Genomic DNA, 24,117 nt, shown 5'->3' on the forward strand with positions numbered 1-24,117 from the left:
CAGCAAAGAAGCTCAATGTACTTCCTAATCTGAGGTAACACAGGTGACATCATTGTGAAAGGTTCAAATATATATATTTAATCATGCAGACACTATTTATTCCTTCTCAAAAATGTAAAAGCCATTGATTTGCCCCAAAATCGTTTTTCAAATAATATTTTAGAAACAGAGCGCAGGTCCTATGTACAAGCATTCAATTTCACTACTGAAACCTCACTATTTCACAAAATACAAATCCTCTATCTTGCAAAGGTTAATACCAAGCATTATCAAAAAAATGACACAAACCAACAGCAAAGAAGCTCAATGTGCTTCCTAATCTGAGGTAACACAGGTGACATCATTGTGAAAGGTTCAAATATATTTTTTTAATCATGCAGACACTATTTATTCCTTCTCAAAAATGTAAAAAGCCATTGATTTTCCCCAAAATCGTTTTTTAAATAACATTTTAGAAACAGAGCGCAGGTCCTATGTACAAGCATTCAATTTCACTACTGAAACCTCACTATTTCACAGAATACAAATCCTCTATCTTGCAAATGTTGATACCAAGCATTATCAAAAAACATGACACAAACCAACAGCAAAGAAGATCAATGTGCATCCTAATATGAGGCAACACAGGTGACATCATTGTGAAAAGTTCAAATATATTTATTTAATCATGCAGACACTATTTATTCCTTCTCAAAAATGTAAAATTCATTCATTTGTCTCAAAATCGTTTTTTAAATAACATTTTAGAAACAGAGCGCTGGTCCTATGTACAAGCATTCAATTTCACTACTGAAACGTCACTATTTCACAAAATACTATTCCTCTATCTTGTAAATATTAACACCAAGCATTATCAAAAAACATGACACAAACCAACAAGAAAGAAGCTCAATCTGCTTCCTAATCGGAGTTAACACAGGTGACATTATTGTGAAAGGTTCAAATTTATTTCTTTAAGCATGCAGACACTATTTATTCCTTCTCAAAAATGTAAAAGCCATTCATTTTCCCCAAAATCGTTTTTCACATCACATTTAAGAAACACAGCACAGGTCCTATGTACAAGCATTCCATGTCACTACTGAAACTTCACAATTTTACAAAATACAATTCCTCTATGCAGTAAAAACTTTTTACCAAGCATTATCAAAAATCATGACACAAAGCAACATTAAAAAACCACAATTTGCTTCCAAATCTTCTCCATAGAGTATACAAGTCTCTATCTATATTAAATGAATCATTACTCACCTTTACAAATGCTTTGGGAGATTGAGAACAGTGTCAGACACACACACCAATATTTCTTTAGCAGAGCAAAAGGTATGTACTCCAGGCACTGCAACCATGAATGGCTCAGAAAACCTCTAATTCTACACACATATTCCTCATGGTAACCAATCAAAACTCTTCCCTCTCTATTTTCAAACCAACACCCTCCCCCCCCCCTCAGCCCTTTCTACCTGTTACCATAGCAACTCCCTCCTCACTGAGCTCTCAGGTTTAAAAGTTTATTCTACAATGTTGCAAATGAACTTAGCAAGGATGTTTGACCTCTCAATACACCAGCTTATCCGGTGAAATGTTTCTTTAAATGACTTTTTCTTAACCATTCAAATTACTTCTTTCACAAAACAGAACCATGCACCCTAACTTTCAGTTTTCAACTATCTGAATCCACCAATCATTGCTTCTGATTCAAGAGCACTGAAACTCCACAGTTTTTTTTACAAACTCCTACTGTTCCAACTGCCATTTCATTCCCACACTTCATCTGACTGCACCAGAACCTCCTCTTACCATGTATTCTGTCTGGATTATTGGACATAGCTACATCCACTGGGCTCAAAGGTATGCAGCTACCAGAAATTTTCACAACCTTGATTTACCAAATGTAGACATCAAGTGGATGGGCCAAAGAGGATTGAGATGTCATCAATTGATACCATTGGTGAAAACCTTTTTGCATCTGCCACACCCTCACCTCATAATTCTGCTCTGTGGTGGAAATGACTTAGGCACTTCGACTGGGGTAGGTCTGGAAATGCTTTTAAAGGACACCTTTGAGCAATTGATGGCACTTTTTCCTCAAACTGCCTTGGTATTTTCCAATATATGCCAAAGACAGAAATGGAAGTGGTCCAACCAATTTTGTCCACAATTTGAGAAAGCACGGAAACATGTGAATAAATCTGTTTCTGTTTACATGAGAGACTATGGAATGGGTTCAATATACAACAATAACTTGTGTTACAACAAGCAAGATATCTACAGAGGAGATGGTGTGCACTTCTCAGATGAGGGGAATAGAATATTCCTCCTGAATTTAAGACTGTGCATTGGAACCTACTTGTAGGTACCTAAATCAGCCACAGAACCCAAAAGCTCTTTTCAGGGCTACCCTAGCTCTGATCACTCAAAATGATTATTTTACTCTAACTTTTTTCACTGTTTTTCACCAAAGTACGCTCCCCGGTACGCTCCCTGGTACGCGTACCGGGCGCTCCCCCCGCGAAAAAGTAATTTTTTTTTGGGTCAGGGGGTGTCTACCGTGTCCCCTTTTACCCATCCCCAACATTGTTTGTCCTCCATCTTGTGTCTCAAATCTACCGAAACACAAGATGGAGGACTCCCGTAGCGCTGCCCGTACGTGTACCGGGGCGCGCACCGGTAAGCGCTCCCAACATTTTTTAAAAGGTAATTTACATAAAAGCCACTGGAGACACTTTCACCAAATATAGAATAGGCCCTACTACATACCAGTCCCTACCATTTTCCCAAATTTGGTGGAATTCCATTGAGCCATTTGGGCTGTAGCCCTGTCTAAATATCCTGAGGTAAATTACATGACAAAAACACATATGAAGTGTTAGAATTTACAACCAATTAAAATGTTACTTTCATTTTCTACTTTTTTTTCCTGACATTTGATTGGTTATGTACATGAATATAATTGAAAAATGAGAGGGAAACACGGCCATTTTGACTACAACTACCTGAGGTACATCTTTAAAGGATTTTCTCATTTATCTTCATCACCTTTCTATAAGGTAAGTTGTTAATTTGTAAGGGGCACTTTAAGTTAATTTGTAAAAACGTTTTCTGACTGTTATCGTTACAGATTGAGATAGGCTTCTCTGTCATAGTTATAGATTGAGTAAGGCTTCTCTGGTATAATTATGAATTTACTTAGGCTTCTTCACATACACTTTTTTATATTTCTACTTCCTGCCTCATACCATACACTGCCCAAAGATAACTTCACTGTTAAAAACTCACAAGTACCTGTCTGAACTTAAACCCAACAGTGCCCTATCTCTACTGATATATTTATTTTTTATGCATTTTACAGCAAGAAAATGGAAGGAGAACAAAACAAATTTAATATTTCATTCGAAATTGTTGTGGAGAACAATCCTGAGGAAGAGATTGATGATTTAGACTTTTTGGATCAGTCTCTGGACCAAGAGTTACTTAATTGTGTGGAAGAAATTGAATCATGGAATCCAAATGAGGACATTCCTGACGATATAATGTTGGAAGTTCTTTTAAATTTTTAAAAATCACAGCAATACATTTTTATTTAATAATTAAAAATTGTTCGAGACATTATTCTTTTTTATATGTAATTCATGAAATAGTACCAAAATGAATATAATATAAAGTGAGACTTATAGTATACTGTGCAACTTTTTTGTGTTACATAGTAATTTTGCTCATAGTTACTTGTAAATGTAAATGTAAATGTAAGTATGCACTTTTATAGCGCGACTGTCACTCCAAGGAGCATCTTGGCGCTTGTAGCCCGTAACCTAGGTGGAAGGCCGGAAAAGTCAGCTCACACATCCATCTCCTCTGAACAGAACGCTGTGTCTAAACCAGAGTCATACTGGCCGAGTCTGAAAGGTTGAAAATCCAAGTTTTCAGAGCCTTACGGAAATTCTTCTCAACAGAGATCAAGCGCAAGTTGGGAGGAAGTCTATTCCAAGCTTTTGCGCCCAGTGTTGCAAGAGATTTCCCTCCTCTAGTTGAGAGTTTGAATTTGGGGGTCTGCAACAAATTCATGTTGGCTGATCTTAGGGAGCGTGTTGGTGCATACTGTTTAAACCAGGGAAGGAAATATTTGGGTCCTTTTTGGTGATATGCCCTAAAGGTAATCACTAAGATTTTGAACAGAATGCGTTTGTGAATGGGTAGCCAGTGTAGGGCCTTGAGGGCGGCCGAGGCAGATGACCTCCTCGGCCATTTTAGGACCAGACGGGCAGCAGCATTTTGGACAACCTGCAACCTATGCAGGACGGATCGATTTGATCCTGCATATAAGCTGTTGCAGTAGTCCAAGCGAGATGTTACAAGTGCTACTGTCACCGTCTTCCTGGCTGTCAGAGGGAGAAAATCAAAAAACTTTCTAAGCCCTCTGATGATATTAAAACAGGACCCTGCCACTGCCCCTGCTTGCTGTTTGAAAGATAGGGCACTGTCAAACCTGATCCCTAAGTTGCGGGCCGTGGTGATGGTATCCGGAGGGGACTCCACCCCCAGTGGCCACCATAAGCTAGGGGAAAAGGGGTTTTGGGGGCCGAAGGGTATGATTTCGGTCTTCCCGGCATTACACTTTAGATGATTGTCCCGCATCCAAATGAAAATTGCGGTAAGGCAGGCTTTTAGATTTTCCTCTGCTTTTCCATTTTCCCTGTCTAGCACTAGAATGAGCTGAGTATCGTCAGCGTATGATATAGTACTGATGTTAAAAGACGAAATCAGCTCAATCAAGGGGGTCATGTATACGTTAAACAGTACCGGGCTTAAACTGGAGCCCTGCGGTACCCCTGTTTGTGTGACTTTTTCCTCAGAGCGGTGATCTCCTAACACCGTGACCTGTCTACGATGGTCGAGGAAATTCTTCAGCCAGTCCAACACGGTGCCTCCAATCCTAGCTGCCCTCAGTCGCCTGATTAGTATTGGGTGGGACACCGTATCGAAGGCCGCCGATAGATCAAGTAGGATAAGGATGGCCTTCTTCCCTTGATCCATGGCGGTCTTCAGTGTCTCCACGGTGTACAGAAGGGCGGATTCCGTTGAGTGTGAGGCCCGAAACCCAGATTGATTAGGGTGCAGGATATCCTCTTCCTCCAGGAATTTAGTCAACTGTTTATTCGCCACCCTTTCAGTCATTTTAAAAAGCATCGGGAGCAGGGAAATTGGGCGGAGGTTGGAGAGTGTTGATGGGTCTGGCAGAGATTTTTTTTGCAGGGGTTTAACTGCCGCCAATTTCCATTCCGAGGGAATCTCAGCAGAGGATAAAGATGAATTTATAATGTCATTTATGATGGGGTTAACTGTGTCTACTAGGGCATGTAGCATCATAGGGGGGCAGGGGTCAAAGGGAGAACCAGATTTAGTGGACAGGATCAGTTGACGTGAGTCTTCTAAACTAATAGGCAGGAAATCACTGAATTGTGCTACTCCAGGGGCAATTTCAAGGTCCTCTGCTGCCATGACAGCGGGCTGTTCAGAGAAACCTTTGGTAAGGTTTAGTATTTTTTGCTCAAAGAAATCCGCAATCGAGTTGCATAAAGTAAGGGAGGGCGGAATCTCTGATAGGAGGAACCTTGGTTTCATAAAGTCATTGACCACTTTAAAAATCTCTTTCTGTTTGTTATTAGAAGAATCGATTGCTTTTAGGTAGTATTCTTTTTTAGCAGTTTTAATCTGAGCATGGTACTGCCTCCTAGATTCTTTATAATGGCTGAGGTCTTCTTCCTTATATAAGCGGCGCCATGTTCTCTCCAATTTTCGAACTTCTACGTGTTTCTCCTTCAAGGAGAGTGAGAACCAGGGTGCCGATTTTTTATTATGGAATGGTTTGCTGGGATTTGTGGCCTTAGGAGGACCACTTATTTCCTCAAGCCAGTGATTAAAATTTTTATTATCTACCTCCGTGATGCCCGTCCGAATGGGTTTAAGTGCCACAGCTCTCTGCTGCAAATCCGGGTCCTTACTTATTTTCTTCCAGTCATGTTTCATACTGGTATTTACCTTAGGGAAACCCTTTTTGATCCCCTTTCCTTCCACTAAGAGATCAAATAGGATGAGCATGTGGTCGGTCCAGGTTAGGGGGCGGGGCGGTTTAACCTTTAGAGATGTTAGGTTCGAGCAAACGCAATCTAATAAGTGTCCTGCCCTGTGCGTAGGGGCCCGTGTCAATAGGGTCAGCCCTAATATATCTATGAGATCTTTAAAACAGGACGCATTTGTGTCGGAGTCAGAATCAAGGTGGAGATTTAAATCGCCTACAACAGTAAAATTGGCAAATTTGAGGGCGAGGTTGCTAATCACCTCAGCCAAACTATCTAGGAAGTTTTTCTTCTGTTGACCAGGAGGTCGGTATATCAGTGCTCCTGACAGAGTGAAAGTCGGGGTATTGTGTATATGAAGATTAAAACCTAGACTTTCTGCCTCCTTGATATCTGGAAGATCAAATGTAGTGCATTTGATCGAGTCACGATGGATGATGGCAAGCCCCCCCCCACGTTGTATCTGTCTATCCAATCGTTGGATGTGGTACCCTTGCGGTAGTGCTAGCACAACATCAGGGGTAGACCAGGCTTTAAGCCATGTCTCCGTAACGAACAAGTAATCCAGGTCATTCTCAGTAATGAGGTCGTGTATATGCGCTCCATTTTTAACCATTGACCTAGCATTAATGAGTCCACCCTGGAAAATTTTCGAGCCGTTAGGTGTAATAGCATGTATCTGCGGGCTCAGCTCAGCTTTACAGTGTTTACAACATATAGGTCCCCTCCAGGTGTCTACTCGTAGAGTATTTTGACAGCAGCTGTCCTGGACCTGCAGTGAGTATAGCATGTCCCTGGAAATGTGTAAATCCTGATGGGAATGGCAAAGGGCAGTGTCCCTAGGCCCGGCCGCGGCACGGACGGGCACAGACGGGCTTACCTCTGGCGCACCTCCGGCGCGCCATCGGTGCGCCCGCTGCGCGCGTCCGCTGCGCGTCAGCCCCATGTGAGCTTTAAGTAGGAGGCTCCTGACGGTCCTAGTGAAACCACTAGACCGTCACCTCTCTAAAATGGCCCCCGGAAGTGAGGGTGCTGGACTCCCTCTGTCCCGCGCTGGTCTACTCCCTCCACAACAAACAGCACAAGCTGCGGTGGAACGGGGAGATGAGCGGTGTCTTTCCCACACAAAGGTACAATTGTACTACAGTGTCAACAATTTAAAATTATACTGTGCAAATATTATTCATTTAACATCAGTACATACGGCGATTTTAAAAATGATTTGGCTTTCTGCAATTGACAGCGTGCTAGCGTGCTCAGAATTATTCAGCAGCGCATCTGCCTGTCCGAGTTTTAGTGCAAGTGAGTGCTTCCTTTCTCCCACTATATTATCTCCAATGTGTATTTGACATCTCTTTTTCATCTCCTGCCTCCATGTTGTTTCTGCTTTCCTGACAGACTATGGTATAGATTCCATATACCACAATAACTTCTGTAACAACATGCAAATTATCTACAGAGGAGACGGTGTACATTGAATTTAAGACTCTGCATTGGTACCTACATGCTGGTACCACCCACACAACACAACAACTCTATGCAAAGCTACCCTACCTCTAAGCACTTTAAATTATTATTTTACTGTTTCACTGGGTTTTCCCCTTGGTACACTCCCTGGTACGCTCCGCGGTGCGCGTACCGGGCGCTCCCCGGGCGAAAATTGATTTTTTGTTGTTGTTTTTTTTGCCCCGCGGGGCCCTTTTATGGCCCACACATCAAACCTAGGGGGCCAGGGGGGGTCTACCCTGCCCCCTTTTGGTCATTTCCCCCTTTGTTTTTGCCACCTCTTGTGTCTCGATCCTACCGAGACACAAGATGGCGGCTGCTCCGGACTGTTTGGAATGTTGACAGACACCCGAGAGCCAATCAGCTTTCCGCTCGCAAACTCGCGTTACGCGCTGGTACGCGCCCCGGTACGCGTACCGGGTCGCGGTTATAGATATATATATTTTTTTTAACCTAAATTTCTCAAAATCCTCTGGAGCACATATCTTGAGACATAGCAAAGGCACATCGGGCTACCAGTCCCTACAATTTTGCCAAGTTTCGTGGGAATCCATTCAGTCGTTCGGGCTAAAAGTGAGTCCAACCGCCCTATGGAAATTAACATGGGGAAAAGATGTTTTGGGACCCCCCTTTTATCTCGGCCCCCGCTTAATGAATCCCCCCCAAACTTTCAGGGAAGGAGCGGAGCGCAGCGGGCCATCTAATTTGAGAAATTCGCGAAAATTCGTCCACCAGCGCCAAAGTTATTCCCAATAGAATGTTGCGGATTTCCTATGGAAACTAGGTCCTAACTATAACTACCTACTGGCGACCGCCAGTAGGTAATATATATATGTATATATATATTCGGTGATTATATGCTTATTAAGTTGTACATGGTATTACATTTTTTTTCTGTGATATTAGGAAAGGGGATATGTTGCATTTAGAATCCTGTAGGGGTGGAATGTGAGAATAGTGGAATAAAAGATGAAGGATAGGGAGAATTCTGAGATGCAACAGTTGCTGCTGAACTGTACCCCTTGATGACGTTCATCCAGATCTCAATAAAAGTTACCTTCTATTTACCCGATGTTGAGATCTTATCAAAAACACCTGTTGCAATGCAGATAATTGCATACATAGTGTAGTGAAGTGCTGGCAAATCCATTGTAATTCACAAACAGATAAGTTATATATCACTGAAGACGGGTAGGTTGCCAGCTCTTTCCAGTTGGAGTAGTGTGAGATCTCGTCCTCTGACCATTTACCCTTTGCCTCCTGCTCCCTAAGGGTTGCTCCCCAGCCCCAAAAGCTTGTGTCCATAATTAGCTGTTACGGAGGAGGAAAGTGTAGAGGAATTCGCTTTGAAAGGTTGTCCTCCTGCAACCATCAACCTAATGCTTCTCGCATCTGCTGGGTTTCCGAAATTTACTGTTTGGAATTTCGTAAACTTTGGGACCAATTGTGTAGAATATGCTTCTCCAAGGGCTCCACATGATAATACTGCAGTATTTTCAGCCATTAACCCATGTACTTTTATCACTCCCATGCTGATTTGGTGGAATTCGTTAATTGCTGCACTCCTGGATTAAGTGAAAAAGACACGAGACAGGCACTGTCAAATTGGGCTCCACTAAAATTCTTGTTCTGTGATGGCTGAAGATGAGATTTCTAGATGTTGCTAATGAACCCAAGGACATTGCTCACATTTTGCTAACTCTCCTATGCCTTAAAGAGGGAAACAAGCAGACAATCACCAGTTATCCAGATGCTGGAATATCGCACATCCATCCATTTGGAGATATGCAACAGCCGGCACTAGTACCTTGGTGAAGAACATGGGAGCCATCGCTAATCGAAATGGAAGAGTTTGGGACTAGAAATTCTGTGTTTCTACTGCCAATTGTAGAAACCACTGCCTCTCAGGGTGGTTCGGGACATGAAAATAGGTGTCTTGGATATGATGTCATACTTAGCCGTCCCTGCAGCTGATGTAGCTGACCGTAAGCTGTGAAAAGATATATCAGATAAGAATTGTGACAACAAATTCCATCTACACTATATTGAGAGTTGCATCATCATTCTCCAGGAGGCAGTCAAACAGCTGTTGGAAGTCTTTAAGTAACACAGAAGGAGGAGCAGAGGGAAAGTCACTCTTCTATCACTGACAGTGGAATTAAAAGAAGGACACAAGAAGCTGAAATTAGACATACCATAGTGTGTTAGAGCTCTGTCTGGAGGCAGGTTGCTTCATTCAGTTAGGCCTGGAATGGGAAGACGAGATGAGAGGGCTATACAAGTTAGAAGGGAGGAGTAATCCTTCAAAAGGCAGCAATAATGAGGAAAAGAGCTGAGTTGTCAAAGGAAAAGTGATGAATTGTCTAATGAGAAATGAATCAAAAAAGGATGTGGGGGTGAGTAGAGATGGGGGTAAGAGATAATGGCTGAGAGAAGAATATAATCCAAAGACATAGAATTAAGTGGCAGAGGAAATATGCGTTGGCGATAGCAGAACCACCAGATAGTAGAATGTGAGGATTGCAGAGTAGTTAACACAAGCTAGGTAGAGGAGTTAAGAAGTTCTCATTTGAACTGCCAACAATGATGTAACCTTTATGATGACATTAGTGATGCCAAACTGTGATCTCGATGGAGATTTCTAACTCTGCGAAGACTGGAAGTGACTGAAGTATAAGACAATCAAGCCCTGCACCTAAATGTATATTAGGTATAGAAACAGATGGAAAAAGCACACTTTGCTATGGTGAATACTACCGATAATGGTAACTCACACACTGTGCGTAAACGTAACTCACAGAGGCCCTCTGTTGCCGAACATGGAGGAATAAATTAGAGGGAACATTGGTTGGAAGGCACTGGGAAATTCTCCACTTTTGCAATACAATTTGGAATAAAAATTTAAATCGGAAGAATCCAAACACTTAAAAATTGGCTCTGTTGCTGAGAATATTCAGTCATTCAGTTCTGCACGAGAAATATCATTTGCTTCCGAAAGCAATAACTTTATACAGAAAAATGGTCCCTAGACAAACAGAATTTATAAGTGATAAATATAGACTAAATAGGCACTATATTCTTTGTCCAGCCGGACAGTATTTATTTTGATAATAAGAAATTTCACAAAATTACTAAAATGACAGCAGGACACCAGCCTATGTCCGACTAACACACTAAGAAAAGGACAAACAAAGAGTTTCAGGCAATATGAACAGTCTGTGAAGTACAAATCACAATCAGACAATATTGATTATACACTATTGTTGGCATAAAAATAGCACAGTTCATACACATATAGTGTGACACAGTCGACGACGTTTCGAACCTATGACATATTAAAGGCTCATCTTCAGGACATCAATTATATGCCTTCTCTTAAGATCAGAAAAAAGTCACAATTAACTTTTTAGCTCATGTTCTGAGCACTGCAGGACTGGTATAAAACCCGATAGCCCGAATATTTCCGAAATTCCGGAATTACAACTAGTAAGACCTCCAATAGTAGGAAGGACACGAGAATTGGCAGCAGACGGGCCGTCAATGGGTTCCTCGTCCGCGGGTAAAATCGCCCACCAAAAGCAATAACAGCCTCATCCCAAGAGCCACGATAATACTGATGTTAATTCCCCAACTTCCCATTGTAAATCCAAATACTTGAGGTACCGGTAACTCCGTGCAGAGAAATGACTGGCTAATTACAATTAGGACCAAGAGGGCAGGTACCATGTGAACCGGAGAATAATGATGTGAATCTGTAATTTTCCATTTCGAATCCCCTGGTAATTTCTCCTTTTTGCCTTGTCCGCCACATCTCCCACACATAGGTTTTTCACCCACTCCCACTTATTTGACAGACTTCGGAAAGGTGAAATCACCGGAAGAAAAACACGGGAGACGTTGTAATTATGGTTGGAATAGTTCAGTCAGAATTAAAGGAACATTTACAATGGGGCATGAATTACAAGTAAAAAACATTAACTATTTCCCAATTGATCAAAGAATATCCACTAGATGGCAGCATAATACTATTCCAAGAAGGTGATAATATATAGTCACATATACTAGCAGAAACGTAGAACGAATGTGTATGGCTAGGTTAATCCTCTAGGAAATACGAAATTAATATGATAATATCATATCCAGAGAGTTCTGAACATTCCTTGCTGCTCTTCACAGCGGTGCACATCTGAGCTTGCTGGCAGATTCAGAAACCCCAGTTCAGACATTTCGTACAACTATGCACGCCTCAAGCTTGGTGATAAAAATGACAATGTGTTTTTACTTTTGTTTTTTGTCTGTAGTGGAATGGTGATATTTGCATAGCGCTATTGATATTCATATTACCCCATTGTGCTGGAGAACCTGAATATAGGAAATATGTTATAACGAAGGGGAGCCAAGAGTAACATACTGTTTGGGAAAAAAGTACAACAATTGAATTATAATCTCCTGAAGCCACAAGTTTTAAAAAGGGGCTATGTATTTCATAAACTAGACAGAATACACAACCTACTGGATAATCTCAGAGTAAAACAACAAATACATTGTGGCTCAGACGAAGGCAAAAAAAAAGTATGACACCTGATGGTTGGCACTGGCATGTTCTCTTTAAAGTGTTGTATGTCACTGTACAGTTGCTGATTGTTGAATGAATGTACTAAAGTCACAGATAATAGGGCAGATTTACAAGCCCCTTGCGCCACTTTTTTGTCACTTTTCGCATGTTAAAAACGACGCAAAAAAGACGCAAGGGCCTTGTAAATAAGCCCCAATGGGCCTTATTTATGAAGGACTTGCGCCGCCGGTCCGTCACATTTAAAATGAGTAAAAGTGACGTACCAGTGGCGCAAGGCCTTCATAAATGAGGCCCAATGTTTTTAGTAAATGACGCAAAATACGCCATTACATTCTAAAGAAGAAAATACACGGGACTGCCACCGGACATCACAATTTTGGTTTAACATTGTCAAGGTATTGGCGAAATACAGAAGAGCAAAATCAAAAAATGACTCTATCTTCCGACCTACAAAGGAAGCAATTATCTCCAGGCAAACATTTATTCATTTTTACATGAAAAATTGTGCACACGAGTAGTACACCGGAAGTCAGTCTCGTCCTTCATGAAAGGAAGAGAGTTCTAGCCAAGGTAATTTTCCACAGCCTCCAAGCCATGCCCTTGTGCTGTTAGTCTAATGTAGTGTTAAAGTGCTTTGTTTCTTGTTAATTATGTTTAGATGCGCATTTAGGGGAATGTTTACGAAAGAAGTGACAGAGCGTGACGTAGGCCTTGTTGGCTTAAACCATACTCTACCACTTCTGAAACACAGGGCTGCACCGTATTTGCAAGAATACGGTGCAGTCCTGCGTTTCTCCCTGCTCTGCCACTAAATTTAGCAGCCTAGTGCCAATGAAGGCAGGCATTCTTGCACTACAGTGCAAGGGTGCCTGCGTTTGGAGGAAGGATTGTTTCTGTGCTGAAAGGTGTCCCTTTTTGCACATAAACAATCTGAAATTGAGTTTAGTAACTTCTATGGGTGCTGGATTGTGCAGCACACATAGAAGTTGCAAATCGTAATTGTTTTTAATGATTGTTTATGTGCAGGAAGAACTTGCCTACGACTTTCTCTGCCCAGGCTCAGATATTCTCATTGAAAAAAGAGCACAGATGGCTGTGCAGTGGAAATACTGTGTTCCTCAAGTAGCCGGAGGAGTAAAGCTGCCTGCAGGAGGTGTGTGGGTGGCAATGGCGAGTCCCACTGGGGGCACTGGTGCAGGCAGGCCCGGACTGGCCGTTGCAGGCACCGGGCAATCCCCCGGTCGGCTGCGAGGGTGGGGGCCGGTTTTGTTACAGGGTCGTTTTTTGCAGCATAGCTGCAAAAACGGCACTGTAACAAAATCGGCCGAAAACCGGCCCTAGCAAAGAGCGCGGTCGCACCCCCCAACCCCCTGGGGGGAGGGGGGGGGGCGGCCGAGCACTTTGCCAGGGCCGGTTTCGGTTCCCAGTCCGGCCCTGGGTGCAGGAGTCTATAAAGAAGCAGAAGATTCACAGAGCCGGCGAAAAGAGCAATACAGCAGCGCATAGTGCCAGTGGGCCAGTTTAAATGCTGACTGCCAGATTGTGCTGAAGCCTGCATTGAAAAGGCAGACAACAGAGGGGGTGCTGGACTGTTCTCAGGGACTGAACCCCTAGAGAAGCTGCTGAGGGACCATTACAGTCTTTGCCAAGGTAGCACCATAGTTGGCACCCGCCTGAGCGGTGGACCGGTGGGCTTATCCATGAGGAGAATCTACGTGATCACTGTAGGCCCACTGAGCCAGTAAAGGTAAACAAGGAATGGCAGACCTGGTCAATGACAGAGTGACCTGAAAGCAAATTGAAAGCGCTTCTTGCATAAACAAAAAAAATGGGCATCGGCTATAATACATTTAAAGTGCACAGTGGAGAAGGAAACAAAAGAAGGTAACAGCCATACCTAAACTGAAAGCGTGTCATTCATAAACAGCAAAAGTAGGCAGCAGCTATACTAAAGGGAAAGTGCACCGTGCCACACACTACTATTAAATTGAATAAACAAGTCGTCCCCAAAGAACACATAACACTTACAAGTGTAAGTGAACTGTAATTGTCCAGTGCTCCTCACATAAAACCGGAAATTATGTATCAGAGTTCTAACCAATAAAAAGCCAGGAAATTAAAGTAACGCAGAATTAAACCAACTGCAAGCAGCAGGCTGGATTACACTCCGTAGAGTAATTACAGCAGGTCTTGCAGACAGTACATGTGTGCTGATGCTAGATCTAAAAATAAATCTGGCTGGGTGCCCTACTGAGAGAGTTAATTACTTTCCTTGAGAATCCGTGGCACCGAATGTGTAAACTAACTGTGTAAACAACAATTGTGTCTGGAAAATAGGTACAATCCCTAGGAAACCCTGTCACAGGAGTGTAACAGTATAAAGACCAATCATATCTGGAAAGTAGGGTTTAATCATTCATAAACAGCTATTCTGCACTACACTCTTGAAAACGCCCTAGAGGAGCACATACAGGGAACAAGATTGAGGGAACAAGCTTCTCTCCGACCCCATCTCTTTCCTCCCTGATGTCGTAATTGACCGGTCTGTTGGAAGAAATTTGCTGATCTAGGCAATGTAACATTCTGACAGAAACAGTTAGGGGTCAAAAACTAGCATGAAGACATACGTGAGGTTTCCGTAAGCTGGACCCAGGCCCTCAGTGCTTCTTGACAGACTCGACCATAAGTGCGTTTACGTCCTTTTATTTACACCTTTGGAACTGTAGGGTATGAGATGTGTGATGATATCCATACTTTGGAGCTAAATAGCTCACTGAATCTCTGCCCACTGCGGATTGATTCTTACATCTTTTGTTCTACTCTAAGCACTCTGTGATAGTGCAGGAGCGTGTAGTGTCCTGCTGGACACGTTCTAGTGTTCCAGTATATACTGATGTACCAGCCACACCCTTGAGGGCTAGCTATCACACTCACGCCCACACTCATCCATCACACGGGTGACCGGTCAGGTGACCCTGCCAATAAAAGAGGCCAGGTATACATTCCCTGGGCCAGTTCCAGACAATATAACTATGTGACCGTGTTGTTTGTATGGCTGCATGACGGCCAAGGGCCCAAGACCCTACAGTGGTGACGAGTGGGTCTGACCCATCATGTACGATGGCAGCTTCTCATAGTGCCTTGAAGAGGTGCCTGCAGATGAGGCACCCCCTCACCTACTGCCATGACGACAGAAACCAAAGCAGGGCAAGAGTGATGCTGCCCAGAGAGCAAATACATCGGATTTAACCGGTAATGCCCTGCATCCCACCTGCATGCTCTGCAGCCCTCGCCATGCCGACAAGCTGTGAAAACTAGAGAGTTCGCTGCACAGGAAAAGCTGATGCCGCAAGAAAGGCAGTCTGGCCGGTGACAAGGTGAAACTTGCATCCTTGCTGCCGATCTTTAAAGCGGAATTTTCTATGTTCTATTGTTGGAACTGTTTCGTGAGACGTTACTTCATTCTGAAGGCCATTCATCATCTGGAGAAGTTTCTTATTTCTACCTCCTGGAAAAGATATGCTATCACTCAAGATTTTATCTTTTATGTTTTTGTCGATCTCCCAGTATCACTGCTATCTTGGGTCTTATTTCAGGCCAGAGGCTGACTGGATCCAAGGGTCTAATATACTCAATCACGAGCTATTCATCATATTTTTATCTTCACATTCCTATATGCCATACAAACTTTGGCCTGACTACCAGTTCATCTGGTCCTGGTATAGGATTTATTTTGGCTGTCCTTGAAGGTGCTCTGTACGCCGAAACACGTGTAGATATTCAGAAAATTCATCATCAAACTGTTAGCCACTGTAGGATATATACTTTTGATTTATTGTGTTTTTGATTCTTTTTTGTTTGTTTATTTTGTTTTTTGTATTATGTATAGGATATATGCACATGATTGCTGTATGTATTTACTTTTGTTAATTATGTTGTTCATACTGTGATGTCATTGTCTTATATATGTTTTCACAGAAATAACGCAGAAACTATAATGGTCATTTTATTTTTTTATACATTTCTTTATTGTTTGTTCCTCCAAATCTGCAGACCATGTACATATACATTTATACATCTCATCTACCTCAGCCGAGGCAATGAACATTCCAACAATAAACTCAGGACGTCAGACCTATACTCACATCCGTGGAGGTTTTCCAAACTAACATACGTTTACTTTTTTTTTGTTTCATGATGAACCCAACTGTAGCTAAACTTCCCCCCCACCCCCCAAGCCACCCCCTAACTCCTCCCCCTTATAATGGTCATTTTAAATGATTTTGTATAATCAAAATACGTTTTTACTGATTATTATTGTATTCTGAGTCTATAAATATCATGTGTCTGTATAGCCAGGTCTTTCATATTATATAGACCGATAGTTGCCTAGAGATTTTTCTCAAATTATTGTATTTTCCCTGCCCTAGGAACCTGTATTAGTAGCAGGGGGTCCTTGTTCTGACATTGTATGCAGCATCTGAAAGCACCAGACAGTGGAGGGACCTGCCTGGCATCTGCTAGAGCCAGCGGAACTGCCCCGATGGCTCCCGAATTCCTGTTGAACACCTCATGCAGTGTACCTGATGAGGTGCTGCCGCCCGGTGAGTGGCACAATACCACGTGACCTATGGCACCCTGCCAGCATGGGGAAGAGTGAGACCCCTCACTTTCACCTCCCACTGGAGTGCCCACATGGGTGTACATCTGCAGCAAAGCGGCCAGAGTGCCCACAGGAATGACTTCCTGCCTGCTGTGTCCTTTGGTTAACGACACTGGCCACAGCATTTGGGAGCCAAATCATGTGTAGTTAGCCCGACCTAGGCTAGGCTTTTGACAAGAGTTGCCCAGCCGCACCAGTGCTGCATGGACCCTTCCACCAGGGCTACACATAAGCCCCGCTCTGGTATATCCAGTGACTATAGAGGTCCCCAGTCAGAGGAAAGAAAGCCTAGGCCTGTGAAGAGAGGCATCCACAGCGCCACTTAGCTGCTCTGCTGTCCAGTGAACTGCAACCAGCCAAGTGACTCGCAAATGAAGAGACACCGACGGGGCTCATAACCCCCGCACTGCGCCCATACCGTGGGAAATATCTTCCCCAAACCCATCGCCCTGGTATCCCAATAAAAGTAGCCAACAGTGAGTTAGAGTTGTTGTGGTTGTTGTTGGCCGCAGTTTTATTAGGATTATACACAGACTGGTTATCGGTCATCGTTAGCATGAACCCTGGTCACATTGTGTCATTTGCGAACAGCCATATCTGAGTCATAAATCATATCTGGGTCATAAATCATACATGTCATCATCATACTGTGCAGATCATATTGTGGGTCATAAATCATACATGTCATCATCATACTGTGCAGATCATATTGTGGTACATTCAGTTTGTAAATGGCACGCCAAAAACCACTTCTTTTGTTAGTCCTTGGTAGTCCTCTTTGTTATGTTACTTCTGGGACCACCATTTGGTTGGTCAACCACGCCCTCTGCGTGTAGGGAGGGGTAGCTTCTCCAAGGAGTTAGGCCCCCAACTCGCTACCTTTTTGTGCCCTGCCGGCTGGCCGGGTCTGGGCCGCGAGCGCCGTCTCCGTTTGCTACTCCCCTCCTTGGCCCAGCCACTTCACCCTGCCGTGCGGCATCCCAAAATGAGTGGCCTACTTCCTACACACCGCACTGTCGGTGTGTCTCCTTACCCACCATTGTACCAATTTCCGCCAACACTTGTGTTGCTGTCCAGCACTGCGACATTTGCTGGTTCCTAGGTGAGGGTGGGTGGGTCCAGAAAATGAAGGTGCACCGCTTCCCCGCTCCCTTAAGTTAGGAGCTATCTGGGGGAGCGGATGCTTATATCCCCCCCTCGCATTTCCCGCCACCCAGGTGCTGCTCCCCCATTGGGGGGTTTGTACCTAGCGGGGCCCCCCCCATTGGCCGGGTTTTTTTTGGCGCCACCATGGTGCTCCCGCTGGGGGGGGGGTGGTGTCCTTACTTGCTGCTTCTGGGCGCTTCTGGGCACCCAGAACTGGTTCCCCCACTGGGGCTCGGCATGGGTTATGGCGCCGGACCCTGAGCCTCCCTTCCTTCGGGGTAGCGGCGGCCTCTGCAATAGTTTTGCTAGAGTAAAGCTGCCTAGCATCAAGAGGAGGCTACAGTGCCACCACGTCTTCTCTGTAGCGACACAAAGAGAAAGTGTGCATAACACGAGCAGCTCTACCACACCAGCATTGGGTGCCCCTTTATCTGCATTTTGAGCCCACGAGGTCCCTGAAATATCAGACAGTTGCAGAGAAATGGTTGATGCAGCACCATCTAACAGTACATCATTAAATCGCATCAGAAAGAGCTAGTAACTCATATGCGGCCTTCAATAAGAAATTGTGAAAACCGATAGCTTTACAAATTGCAATGAGCCTGTAATTCTCCTGCACGATATAGGAAAGCACACAAACATGTTGAGAGCAGCCCAATGTGCTGTCAAGCACTGTCTGTAGTGGCTGAAGTAAATGAAGAGTGATCTAGGACTGAGGCCACAACCTCATGCCTCTGCCTTGAATGACTGATAGCAGAAGAAGGTCCCAGGCAAAACAAAAAGCGACTGTCACGAGAGCGCCACATGCCTCCTGTGAGCTGCCTATAATTTTGAAGGGGAGAGCCTGTGAACCCCTGTAGAGAGAGAACCCTAAGAAGCCCAAAGCTGCCCCAACTAAGACAGCTGCCATTAGTCTAATGCAAGCCACGGGAGTGCAGCCAAAGGCAGGCTAACCCATAGCAGCTGAGCCTAAAAAGGCAGCGACCCAGTAAAAATAAGGGAGACAAGTTCCAAGCAGCACATTAAAGAAAAGGCAGCAACCCCCACAAAAGGCACGAGGAGAACATGTGCAGTGTGTGCACCCAGCAACCGCAAGAGGCCTGGTCAGAAGAGAGGAGAGTGGCACAATGCCATGTCGTGGAAGAGTTGAGGAGAACTGAGTGGCATGATGCCACATCGCAAGGAAACGTTGAAGAGCAGGAGTGTGGCAAGAGGCCGCATTGCCACATCGCGAATAATATGAAAGAAGAGGAGAGAAAGATATTTCACACATGGAAGATCACTGATTGTCATTGGTGATTGTCCTCATTGGAACAAGGCATCCCTGGTGCTGTGGAAGGCTGGCCACCCAGAAGGTATCTGTTAGACTCACTGAACCTGAGACCTGCTGAAGAGAGCATACTCGACCATTGTACCTTCCACCCTTGGGGTTGCACAAGAGACTTTGGTGTGGCCCTGTTGGGAGATCCACAGTGATCACTTTCTTCAGCCTAAGTGATGCGCCGCACAGTCCAAGCAGTCCTGTGGCAATCCAGGGGCAAAGGCCTCAAGGGAATTCCGGTGTGAGGGAATCCTGGCATGAGAAATGCTTCTGCAGGATCTCCACCAGAGCCACTGTGAGGCAGTGAGGCTTTGGAGGGAGACCGGTCACCCAACGACTATCTGTTGGAACCCTGTGCATCTGAGTCCTACTGGCAAGAGAACACAGACCATGAAACTACCACCCTTTGTGACTTAATGAGTGACTTAGGCGTGGCCCTGTTGGCAGTTCCCCACTGAACCCTTTGAGTGGCCTATGAGAGGCCCAGCGCAGTTCATGCAGTCCCGTGGCAGCCCAGTGAAAAGTGCCTCAAGGAAATTCCTGTGTGCGGGAATCCTAGTATGAGAGATGAGTCTGATGCTGCTTCACTGACAGGTACTGGGATACCCAAGCCTTCAGCAGAAGAAGCCCAAACACTGCACAGTTGTTTACAGTCTTTGTGGGTTTGCCATCCATGTAGCCAGAGTGCCTTCAAAGAAGTCTCTGTATTGGACTCAACCACTGCTCCTGATGAACCCCCAAATTGAACTATGTAAGGAGACTGCAACATCGTGAGACTTGGCTGGACCCAAAAGCATTTCAAAAGTGGACTAAAACCCCATAGACATGTGGTCAAGAGATCCAGTACTGCCCTGTGGACTGCCTGACGAGATACAGTGGTGGTTTATTTTTTTTGGTTTGTGCTTCTACATACTGAAAATGCAGGGATGTGCCGAATTCACAAGAATGTGGCGTACCCCTGCATTTCCCCTAGCACTGGCACTTAGTTCAGCTGACAAGCGCCAATGCAGGCACCCTTTCAGCATAGTGCAAGGGTGTCTGCATTGAATGAAATGATTGTTTATGTGCAGGAAGGGCTCCTTTCCTGCACATAAACAATCAGTCATGGTGCATTTACATAACATGTGTGCTATACACCCGAGCATGATGCACGAGCATGTCTTTCTTTTGTTTCTTACGCTTTGTGCACAGTGTTTTCTAGATAAAACTGAGTCGGACCACTCCTGTGTTGTTATAATCACACAAGCGTTTTTTAAAGTTTCGTAGCATGACTGGCAGCTTTTGGCAGCACAGTATTTCACTTCAGATTAACCCAGGCTTTCTTGTAATGGTTCTTTTTGTAACGAATGACAGCGGCATTACGTGAATTTCACAAACAAATGCCTCACACATGGGACTCTTCCTGACTCTCTATTTTTAACACGCATTTGAATAGAGCTCTAAACACTAGGAGCTTGAAGGTATCGTCTGATATTGATGGCTATATATGTATGTGTATTAGTTAAACACATTGTACTGTTGTCCCACTTCAAGGGATTTCCATATGTCAAATGTTGTTATTCTTTATTTTCAGTGGCCCCTGAGGAAGGGATAGGAGGTCCCGAAATGCATCGGGCCGAAGTTCATCAATCGCCATTGATGTAGTTACTATGTCAAAAATATGATTTTATTCTATGCATGTTGTATAGAACATGTACTGTAAAATGGCCGCCAAGTAGGAGCTCTATGCAAGAGCTCCAGGGTTGGGGATTACCAATTGGTATAAATCCCTGAATTAACCCCACCAGCGACGTACCGGCCATCGGAATTAGAAGATAACTGGGAAAGAAGATAACTGAGAAAGAAACAGTCGGGAAAGAAAACAGCCTACCTGGATCAGCGGCACCACAGCCACTCCTCGCCAGACTGCAGAGCCTGTGGTGGACACGGAGGATCACTAGGCTTCGCCCACAGTGGCGCTACCTCGACCTGCATTGGAAGATCGGGAGAAGGCGGCTGCAGCGTAGTCGGCATCGCGGGGATGCGAGCGGAGACGGGGCGCTACAGTTACATCAGAGGTGCCGCCCGCATTGGTCTTGATGCCCCACGGAGTTGCGCGCTGCCTCGACCTGCAGCGGGAGAGGACGGCTGTTGCGTGCAATACAGCGCGGTGGCTGCAAGCGGAATTGGGGCACTGCAGGCATCAGAAGTGTTGCCGGAGGTGCCCTCGGAGCACACTAAAGTAGGGGAAATGATCTGGGGAACCGCCGCGGGCACCAAGGGACAAAAATAACAATAGGCGGACCTGAGCAATATATCTCCCCTGCGCCCCCCCCTTGCCGGTGAGGAAAAACAGGGGCATACAGGAAGCACAAAATGAGAATGGCAGGATCCGCCCCGCCTGACTTCAAAATGGCGGCCGTCGCGGACAAATAGTTCGTAAACTGAATAAATTCCAACTATTGGAAAATCGAGGGCTGCTGCCAACACCTATCCCATCCGCTACGCGAACAAAAGCGGAACTGCAAAACGGGGGCTTCATCTGGACTACAACACGCAAGCCAAAAAACAGGACCTCCCCGCCTGACTTTAAAATGGCGGCCGTTTCGGACAAATAGCTCGTAATTGCAGCAAATGGCAAAGCGAAGGCTGCTTTTAAACATATCTCCTCAGTTGCGGGAACAGAAGCGATACTAGAAAACAGGGGGCTTCATCTGGAACACCGCAAGCAAGATAAAAACCAGATTCGCCCTGCCTGACGCTAAAATGGCGACCACTACAGACATCATGAGTTGAGATTAACTACAAGCAAGCACAGCTAACTGGGAAAAACAAGCAAGCAAGATAAAAACCGGATTCGCCCTGCCTGACACGAAAATGGCGACTACTACAGACATAATGAGTAGAGAATAACTACAAGCAAGCACAACTAACTGGGAAAAACAAGACCCCGGGCCGCATGACCATAAAAAGGCGACCGAACCGGAAAACAACACTTCTCTAACATTAAAGAAAGAAATTTGCCAACTCGCAACCCAAGGCTATACTGATCCATAATACATAAAAGAGAAAGAGTTACAGTAATATGGAACTTATGAAGAGACACTTAAATACATGGAAAAAGATGGTTACGGAGAAAGCAATCTAGGTTGGAGTTGAGAAAAGATATATAGGTACAAGAATATAATTTTACAGAGAAAGCAAACAAATATACGATAGAGAAGGGGATCACATAAAGGATCACAACATTGGATACAAGAAGTAAATATAAACAATAGAGGAACTCACTAGAAAACTAAAAACAACGGGAGATAGATGGTGACATTTTAAAGAGTTCTCACCACTCTGAGAGACCTTACCACCATAGAACGGGACATTAACTAGCAAAAATGGCCGATAACAACTTAGAAGCAGTAGGCATAAACGCACATATCATAAAATATCCAATTTATCTATCCAAAACCTCAGCCAAAAAATGTAAGCACAATCTATTGAGGAAAAACCCGGACACTTTGATCTCGGACCCCTCCTTTAACCGAGACCAAGGCATGATTGTAAACAACATGATATTTTTTACCAGAAAAATGGCTAAATGGCGCACCGTCTTTACAGAGAAGCTCAACATAAAAACTATCAGCAATATACCACATGGCACTAAACTATTGATCATACCGTCACCTAGATTCAGAGTAGACCTATCCATAACATTATACAAGAATGTAACAGTGCTTATACAAGCAGCCAATGCCGAATTAGAGAAATTTGACCACATATTCTCTACCTTAAAAGAATATGTAGAGAACCCAAGGGAGCAACAACAACTTCGGAACGCACAAATAGACATGCTAGACTCCATCTACTCCACCACCAAAGGCAGCATATTGCCGAGAGAACCACAGGACGCACAACACGTAACGATAACAGGTGACATAGACATCGATCGACCCAATGCACCTCAGCATCCTCAACACACAATGCCATTGGGAGACACAATTGAGACAGAAGACAGTTTGAACAGAGAGGATACAGAGAGCACAGAAACACCGATAATATTGGCTAACACCGCTCCAGAACAAGCACGGAGGGAAGAATCAGTGTTGCCCCCTCAGGAGATGGATCCACAAGGCTCAACATCAACAGGAGACTCAACGGAGACTGAAGACAGGCTGAATGAAGAGGCTACAAACAGAAAAGAAATAGCTATAAGAAATGGCAATAAAGCACCGCAGAAACATGGAGGGAAGAATCAATGCTGCTCACACAGGAAGTGACTTCGCCTATCAATAGACCGCTCAGTAGGAATCTAGACACAAATGTTTCGGAAAATGCCACCCCTCCATCAAACTCCCCATATACAACACAAAGACCAGAAAGGAACACACAAAATGTTCGTCACCTAAAAGTGACAGAAAGTTCACACAACATAGTCAGGGCATCGCACTTCTCACAAAATGGAGGCACGGACAACAGAACTAAGGGCACAAAGGAAAGGAATCTGAAAAAAGGAACGGATCTTAAACATGGGAACACAAACGGTAAACACCGAACCGAGAGGATGAACACTCCTAATAAGGAGCCTCAGACTCAGAGGGACATTAAAGGAATACAGACACAAATTGACAACATGTCACAGGACATCCTAAACACACTGAAAACAATGGAAAAGATCCTGGAAATCACTGTAGGTACACACTCCAAGTTGAGCACATCCAAGGATTAATGCAAAAGTCTCTCGAGAAAAGGAATGAGATGGCCATGCCACTAACAGATAGGCACAATCGACCAGAGTGGACTCTTAGGTACATAACAGAAGAAGAAACCCTGTCCTTACTACTAGCATACGAGCCCA

The sequence above is a fragment of the Lissotriton helveticus genome, chromosome 8, assembly GCF_964261635.1.
Source record: "Lissotriton helveticus chromosome 8, aLisHel1.1, whole genome shotgun sequence".
In the NCBI taxonomy this organism is placed as follows: domain Eukaryota; kingdom Metazoa; phylum Chordata; class Amphibia; order Caudata; family Salamandridae; genus Lissotriton; species Lissotriton helveticus.